We start from the raw sequence: 7,722 nt of genomic DNA, 5'->3' as shown, positions 1-7,722 counted from the left end.
ACGCCCTCTTTTTTTCTTCCCATCGAGTTATTTCTTATTTCACAAATACTTGCCATGGTAAGGAAGAAGGGGAACAAGCACACTTGGAGCGCAATACAACGGAGAGTTGTATCTTTGCGTTCGGGAAGGATGAATCGCTCCCAAAAGGAATCTATTGATTCTCTCCCAATTGGTTGGACCGTAGGTGCGATGATTTACTTCAGGGCGAGGTCTCGGTTCAAGTCGGGATGGCCCAGTTGCGCCAAGGAAAAGAATAGAAGAAGCATCGACTCCTTCATGCATGCTCCACTTGGCTCGGGGATATAGCTCGGTTGGTAGAGGTCCGCTCTTGCAATTGGGTCATTGCGATTCTGGGTTGGGTGTCTAATTGTCCAAAGGTAATGATAGTATCTTGTACCGAACCTATGGCTCACTTTTTCTAAGTAATGGGAAGAGGACGAAACATGCCACCGAAAGACTCTACTAAGACAAAGATGGGTCATCAAGAACGTAGAAGAGGTAGGATGGGCGGTTGGTCGGATCTAGTATGGATCGTACATGGACGGTAGTTGAGTCGGCGGCTCCCTAGGTTCCCCATCTGGGATCCACAGGGAAGAGGATCAAGTTGGCCCTTGCGAGCGACTTGATGCACTATCTCCTTCAACCCTTTGAGCGAAATGCGGCAAAGGAAGGAAAATCCATGGACCAACCCCATCGTCTCCACCCGTAGGAACTACGAGATCACCCCAAGGATGCCTTCGGTATCCGGGGTCGTGGACCGACCATAGAACCTGTTCAATAAGTGGAATGCATTAGCTGTCCGCTCTCGGGTTGGGCGATGAGGTCGGAGAAGGGCAATCACTCATTCTTAAAACCAGCATTCTTAAGACCAAAGAGAGTCGGAGGAAAGCTCTCCGCGTTCTGGTTTTCTGTGAAGAGGATCCTCCGGAACCACAAGAATCCTTAGTTAGAATGGGATTCCAACTCGGCACCTTTTGAGATTTTGAGAAGAGTTGCTCTTTGGAAACCTGATCGATGAAAGTTGTAAGTCGTGTTCGGGGAGTTATTGTCTATCGTTGGCCTCTATGGTAGAATCGATCGGGGCACGAGAGGCGGTGGTTTACCACATGGCGGATGTCGGTGGTTCGAGTCCGCTTATCTCCAACTCGTGAACTTAGCCAAACAAAGCTATATGATAGTACCCAATTTTTCCGATTCGCGATTAGTTCGATCTATGATTTATCATTCATGGACGTTGATAAGATCCTTCCATTTCATTTAGCGAGACTTAGGATGGCATAGCCTTCAATTTTAAATTAAAGTAAAGTAAAGTTAAGGCGAGGTTCAAGCGAGGAAAGGCTTACGGTGGATACCTAGGCACCCGAGAGCGAGGAAGGGCGTGTAGCGGCGAAATGCTTGGGGAGTTGAAAATAAGCGTAGATCCGGAGATTCCCGAATAGGTCAACCTTTCAAGCTAACTGCTGAATCCATGGGCGGACAAGAGACAACTTTGCGAATGAAACATCTTAGTAGCGGGAGGAAAAGAAAGCAAAAGCGATTCCGTAGTAGCGGCGAGCGAAATGGGAGCAGACCTAAACCGTGAAAACGGGGTTGTGGGAGAGCAATAAAAGCGTCGTCTTTGCTAGGCGAAACGGTGAAGTGCCGAACCCTAGATGGCGATAGTCCGATGGCAAAGCATCACTAGCTTACGCTCGACCCGAGTAGCATGGGGCACGTGGAATCCGTGTGAATCGGCAAGGACCACCTTGCAAGGCTAAATACTCTGGGTGACCGATAGCGAAGTAATCTTAGTGAGGGAAGGGTGAAAAGAACCCCGTCGGGAGTGAAATAGAACATGAAACCGTAAGCTCCCAAGCGGTGGGAGGAGCCTGAGCTCGACCGCGTGCTGATGAAGAATGAGCCGTGACTCATAGGCGATGGCTTGGTTAAGGGAGCCCACCGGAGCCGTGGCAGCGAGTCTTCATAGGGCAATTGTCACTACTTATGGACCCGAACACGGGTGATCTATCCATGACCGGGATGAAGCTTGGGTGAAACTAAGTGGAGGTCCGAACCGTGATGTTGAAGAATCTGCGGATGAGTTGTGGTTAGGGTGAAATGCCACTCGAACCCGAGCTAGTGGTTCTCCTCGAAATCGTTGAGGCGCAGCGATTATTTGGACATCTAGGGGTAAAGCATCTTTGTTTGGTCAAGGGGCGCGAGAGCGGTACCAAATCGAGGCAAACTCGAATACTAGATATGACCTCAAAATAACGAGGGTCGAGGTCGGCCGTGAGGCGATAGGGGATAAGCTTCATCGTCGAGAGGAAATGGCCGGATCACCGGCTAAGGCCCCTAAATGACCGCTCGGTGATAAAGGAGGTAGGGTGCGAGAGACGGCCAGGAGGTTTGCCTAGAAGCGACCACCCTTGAAAGAGTGCGTAATAGCTCATCGATCGGCGCTCTTGCGCCAAGATGAACAGGGCTAAGCGATCTGCGAAGGCGTGGGATGTAAAAATGCATCGGTGGGGCGTTCGCCTTAGGGAAGCACCAGCGTGGCGGAGTAGACGCGGCGAGCGAGAATGTCGACTTGAGTAACGCAAACATTGGTGAGAATCAATGCCAAAACCAAGGGTTCCTCCGCAAGGTTCGTCCACGGAGGGTGAATCGGGGCCTAAGATCGGTAGAAAGGCGTGGTCGATGGACAACGGTGAATATTCTGTACTACCCTTGTTGGTCAGGGACGGAGGAGGCTAGGTTAGCGAAAGATGGTTATCGGTTCAAGGGCGCAAGGTGCCCTGCTTTTTCGAGGTAAGAAGGGTAGAAAATGCCCGAGCCAATGTTCGAGTACCAGGCGCTACTGGCTGAAGTAACCCATGCTATACTCCCGGAAAAGCTCGAACGACCTTCAACAAAAGGGTACCATGCAAACCGAAACCTGGTGGGTAGGTAGAGAATACCTAGGGGCGCGAGACAACTCTCTCTAAGGAACTCGGCAAAATAGCCCCATAACCCGGAGAAGGTGCCTCCTCACAAAGGGGTCGCATGACCGAGCCCGGCATTTGTTTACCAAAAACACAGTCTCCGCAAAGTCGTAAGACCATGTATGAAATGGCCTTTTGCCAGGCTTGGGAAGGTCAAGGAAGTTGGTGACGATGATAGGGGAGCCGTGATCAAAGCCCGATGAGCGGCGGCCGTAACTATAACGGTCCTAAGGTAGCGAAATTCCTTGTCGGGTAAGTTCGACCCTTACGAAAGGCGTAATGATCTGGCCTTGTCTCGGAGAGAGGCTCGGTGAAATAGACATGTCTGTGAAGATGCGGACTACCCTTTGGACGAAAGACCTATGAAGCTTCACTGTTCCACAGGATTGGCTTTGGGCTTTTCTGCTGCAGCTTAGGTGGAAGGCGAAGAAGGCCTCCTTAGGGGCCCGAGCCATCGTGAGATACCACTCTGGAAGAGCTAGAATTCTAACCTTGTGTCGGGACCTACGGGCCAAGGGCGATCTCGGTGAACAGTTTCTATGGGCGTAGGCCTCCCAAAAGGTAACGGAGGCGTGCAAAGGTTTCCTCGGCCGGACGGAGATTGGCCCTCGAGTGCAAAGGCGAAGGAGCTTGACGCAAGACCCACCCGTCGAGCAAGGGACGAAAGTCGGCCTTAGTGATCCGACGGTGCAGTGGAAGGGTCGTCGCTCAACGGATAAAAGTTACTCTAGGGATAACAGGTGATCTTCCCAAGAGCTCACATCGACGGAAGGTTTGGCACCTCGATGTCGGCTCTTACGCCACAGGGGCATAGTATGTTCAAGGGTTGGGCATTCGCCCATTAAAGCGATACGTGAGTGGGTTCGAGCGTCGTGAGACAGTTCGGTCCATATCCGGTGTGGGCATTAGAGCATTGAGAGGACTTTTCCTAGTACGAGAGGGCCGGGAAGGGCGCACCTCTGTGTACCGATTATCGTGCCTGATGAACGCTGGGTAGCCAAGTGCGGAGCGGATAAGCTTCTTGAAAGCATCTAAGTAGTAAGCCCACCCCAAGATGAGTGCTCTCCTATTCCGACTTCCCGAGCCTCCGGTACACGGTAGAGACGGCAAGGGTTCTCTGTCCCTACGGGGATCGAGTGTGAAGTTTTGAGAATTCAAGAGAAGGTCACGGCGAGGCGAGCCGTTTATCATTACGATAGGTGTCAAGTGGAAGTGCGGTGATGTATGGTGAGGCATCCTAATGAGGCCAGAGACTTGAACCTTGTTCCTACATGACCCGATCAATTCGATCGGGCACTCGCCATCTATTTTCATTGTTCAACTCTTTGACAACACGAAAAATCCATTGTTCAACTCTTTGACAACATGAAAAACCAAAAGCTCGCCTCCTCTCTATCTATCCATGGGATGGAAGGGCGGAGGCCTTTGGTGTCCCCTCCATCAAGAATTGGGGCCTCATAATCACTAGCCAATATGCTTTTCCTTTTCTACACGCCTTTCTTCGTTCATGGTTCGATATTCGGTGTCCTAGGCGTAGAGGAACAACACCAATCCATCCGAACTTGGTGGTTAAACTCTCTGCGGTGGCGATCTTTGTAGGAGAGGTCCTGCGGCAAAATAGCTCGGCGCTTGAGGATGATAAAAGCAACACCTCTCATTCTTATTACTTTTCAATATGAAAAGTAATAAGAATGAAAAATGAAAAGGTCGTCTTATTCAAAACCCCAATTATGAAATCCCTCTCTCCACTTCACACCTCGGGCACTTAGTTCTTATAGAGAAAAGGCACTTTCACATCTTCTTAACCCGAAATGGTGGGGAGAGGAAAGGTTCCTTTTTTAGGGTACTCACGGGAGCAGATCCGATGGAGACGAGGTGGGGCACATGGCTCGGAGGATTAGAGCACGTGGCTACGAACCACGGTGTCGGGGTTCAATCCTCCTCGCCCACAACCGCCCAAAAGGAAGGACCTTTCCCTCTGGGGTAGGAAAATCATGATCGGGATAAGCGGACCCAAAGCTATGGAACTTGGGTGTGGGTCTTTTGCGAAATGGAGTGGCCTTTTATTTATTATTTATCGTATATTTACTTTTCGATTTTATATTTATATATAGTATTACACCCAAAACAAAATAAGCATATTTTTTTTGTTTCACGCCTAACTCTTCCTCGGCCGAGCTTGGGCGAATAGCGAGCAAGTACAAGTATTAGTAGCATAGAAAAATGCGCCTCGTCATTAAATTAATGTGTTTGCTCATGATAATTGTGGCCTCTCGGAGAATCGATGATTGCATCTTTGAGGCATTTGCTAGTACTAGTACATCGAGAATTCTTAATTGGTGGTTGTAAATAGCCGGGACTATGGAACAAAGGATTATCGCGGACACCTACACCGAGGTATTGACGGTGATTCTCAAATATCGCAGAGCAGAATGTGATACGATGAGATAGAATGCAATAGAAACAAAGACACGAGGAACGGGTTACCCTCTTAACATCAAAGCGAACCCTTTCATTCGACATTCGAATTCTTTAATTGGAATGAATCAAATCTCCTCAAGTAGGATTGAACCTCGACCGATCGATTAACATCACCGACCGCTCTATCATTGAGCTCTTGAGGAACAACGGAGATTAGATCTCATAGAGTTCAATTCCGTTCTCAACCCATGACCAATATGAACTCGAAGTTTCCTTCAGTAACCGGAACTTCTTCGTAGTGGCTCCGTTCCATGCCTCATTTCATAGGGAACCTCAAAGTGGCTCTATTTCATTATATTCCATCCAGATCCCAATTCCATTTTATATTGTCATTGACATGACATAAGAGATGTCGGTTCTAGTCTATCTTTTCTATTTCTATATATGTATATGGAAAGTTCAAAAATCATCATATAATAATCCGAAATAGAAAAGAAAAAGGGAGGTTAATGATGATTTTAAAATCTTTTATACCGTGGAATCTAATATCCTTATACATGACGATAATCAATTCGATTAGTTATGGTCGGACTCTATTATGGATTTCGACCACACTATCCATAGGTCCCTCTTATATCTTCCTTCTCGAGCTCGGTTTATGGAAGAAGGAGAAGAAGGAACCGAGAAGAGAGTATCGGCAACAAGCGGGTTTATTGCGAGCCGACTCATGATGTTCATATCAATCTACTATGTACCTCTGCATTTAGCATTGGGTAAACCTCATACAATAAGCATCCTAGCTCTACCGTATCTTTTGTTTCATTTCTTCGGAACAATCACAAAGACTTTTTGATCATAGGCGTCCTACCGTAAATTCAATGCGTAATCTTAGCATTCAATGTGTATTCTGAATAATCTCATTATTCAATTATTCAACCATTTCATTTTACCAAGTTCAATGTTAGCAGATTAGTCAACATCTATATGTTTCGATGCAACAACAATATGTTATTTGTAACAAGTAGTTTTGTTGGTTGGTTAATTGGTCATATTTTATTGATGAAATGGGTTGGGTTGGTATTAGTCTGGATACAACAAAATAATTTAATTAGGTCTAATGTACTTATTCGATCTAATAAGTATCTTGTATCGAATTTAGAAATTCTATGGCTCGAATCTTTAGTATTCATTATTTATTACTGTGTTTACTATTTAGGCGAAATACCATCACCCATTCTAACTAAGAAATCGAAAGGAATTTCGAACCGGAAGAAGTGGGGAAAGTGAGGAAGAAAGAAACATAGAAATAGAAACTATTTCCGAGGGGAGGGCTAACGAAGCAGGGGACCAAGAAAATACTTCTTCTTCCTTTTTTCGGAGGAAGAGGTGGATCCGAGCAAAGAAACAGAAAAGCTACGAGTGACTGGAAAGAAAAAAAAAAAAAAGGGCGAATTCCACTTTCGTTTTAAAGAGACATACTATAAAAATAGACCGGTTTATGAAACTTCTTATCTGGATGGGAATCAAGAAAGTTCGAAGTTAGAAATATTAAAAAAAAAAGAAGATAAATATTTATTATGGATTGAAAAACCTCTTGTGACACTTCTTTTTGATTCTAAACGATGGAATCGACCTTTGCGATATATAAAAAATGACCGGGTTGAAAATGCTATAAAAAATGAAATGTCACAATATTTTTTTTATACATGTCAAAGTGATGGAAAAGAAAAAATATCTTTTACGTATCCACCCGGTTTAGCAACTTTTGGGAAATGATACAAAAAAATATATTTTTCACACCGGAAAAATGGTTTTCGATGAATTGTATCTTGATTGGAGTTTTATCAATGAACTAAAAGAAGAAATTTGAGTAAGGAGTTTATAAAAGAGTCGAATCTTTAGATAAGGAATCTTTTGATCCAGGCATACTTGAAAAAGGACTCGATTCTCTAATAATGAAACTAAACGAGAATACTTGCCTAAACTATATGATCCTTTCTTGCATGGACCCTACCGCGGAAGAATCAAAAAATGGGGTTCCCTTTAAGCATAAATCAAACTTATAAAAAAAACACGGATCCATTTTGGATAAATAAGATTCATGCTCTACTTCTTACTCGATTATCACGACCTTGAGCAGGACACTAGATACACTCAATATAAAATCATTAGCAATGAAAAAGAACTCTCTTTATTGACATTGACGAGAAGATGAGCAGGCGATTAGGATCGAGTCAAAATTTTGAAATTTTTATTCAATATAGTTATAACTAATCCCAACAATCAAACAATTAGAAAAAATCTATTGGAATAAAAGAAATAAGTAAAAAGTTCCTCG

At 45.1% G+C, this 7,722-nt stretch overlaps 2 pseudogenes; one reads left to right on the top strand and one right to left on the bottom strand.

The window, feature by feature from the left end:
* Positions 1 to 599: 599 nt before the first annotated feature.
* LOC128033844 (uncharacterized) lies at positions 600 to 4,277 on the bottom strand (annotated as a pseudogene).
* A 1,619-nt stretch (positions 4,278 to 5,896) lies between these two features.
* On the top strand, positions 5,897 to 6,671 carry LOC128033843 (protein TIC 214-like; annotated as a pseudogene).
* Positions 6,672 to 7,722: the final 1,051 nt, after the last annotated feature.

Source organism: Gossypium raimondii, chromosome 2 (assembly GCF_025698545.1).
Source record: "Gossypium raimondii isolate GPD5lz chromosome 2, ASM2569854v1, whole genome shotgun sequence".
NCBI lineage: Eukaryota > Viridiplantae > Streptophyta > Magnoliopsida > Malvales > Malvaceae > Gossypium > Gossypium raimondii.
This window is presented reverse-complemented; position numbering and strand designations above follow the sequence as displayed.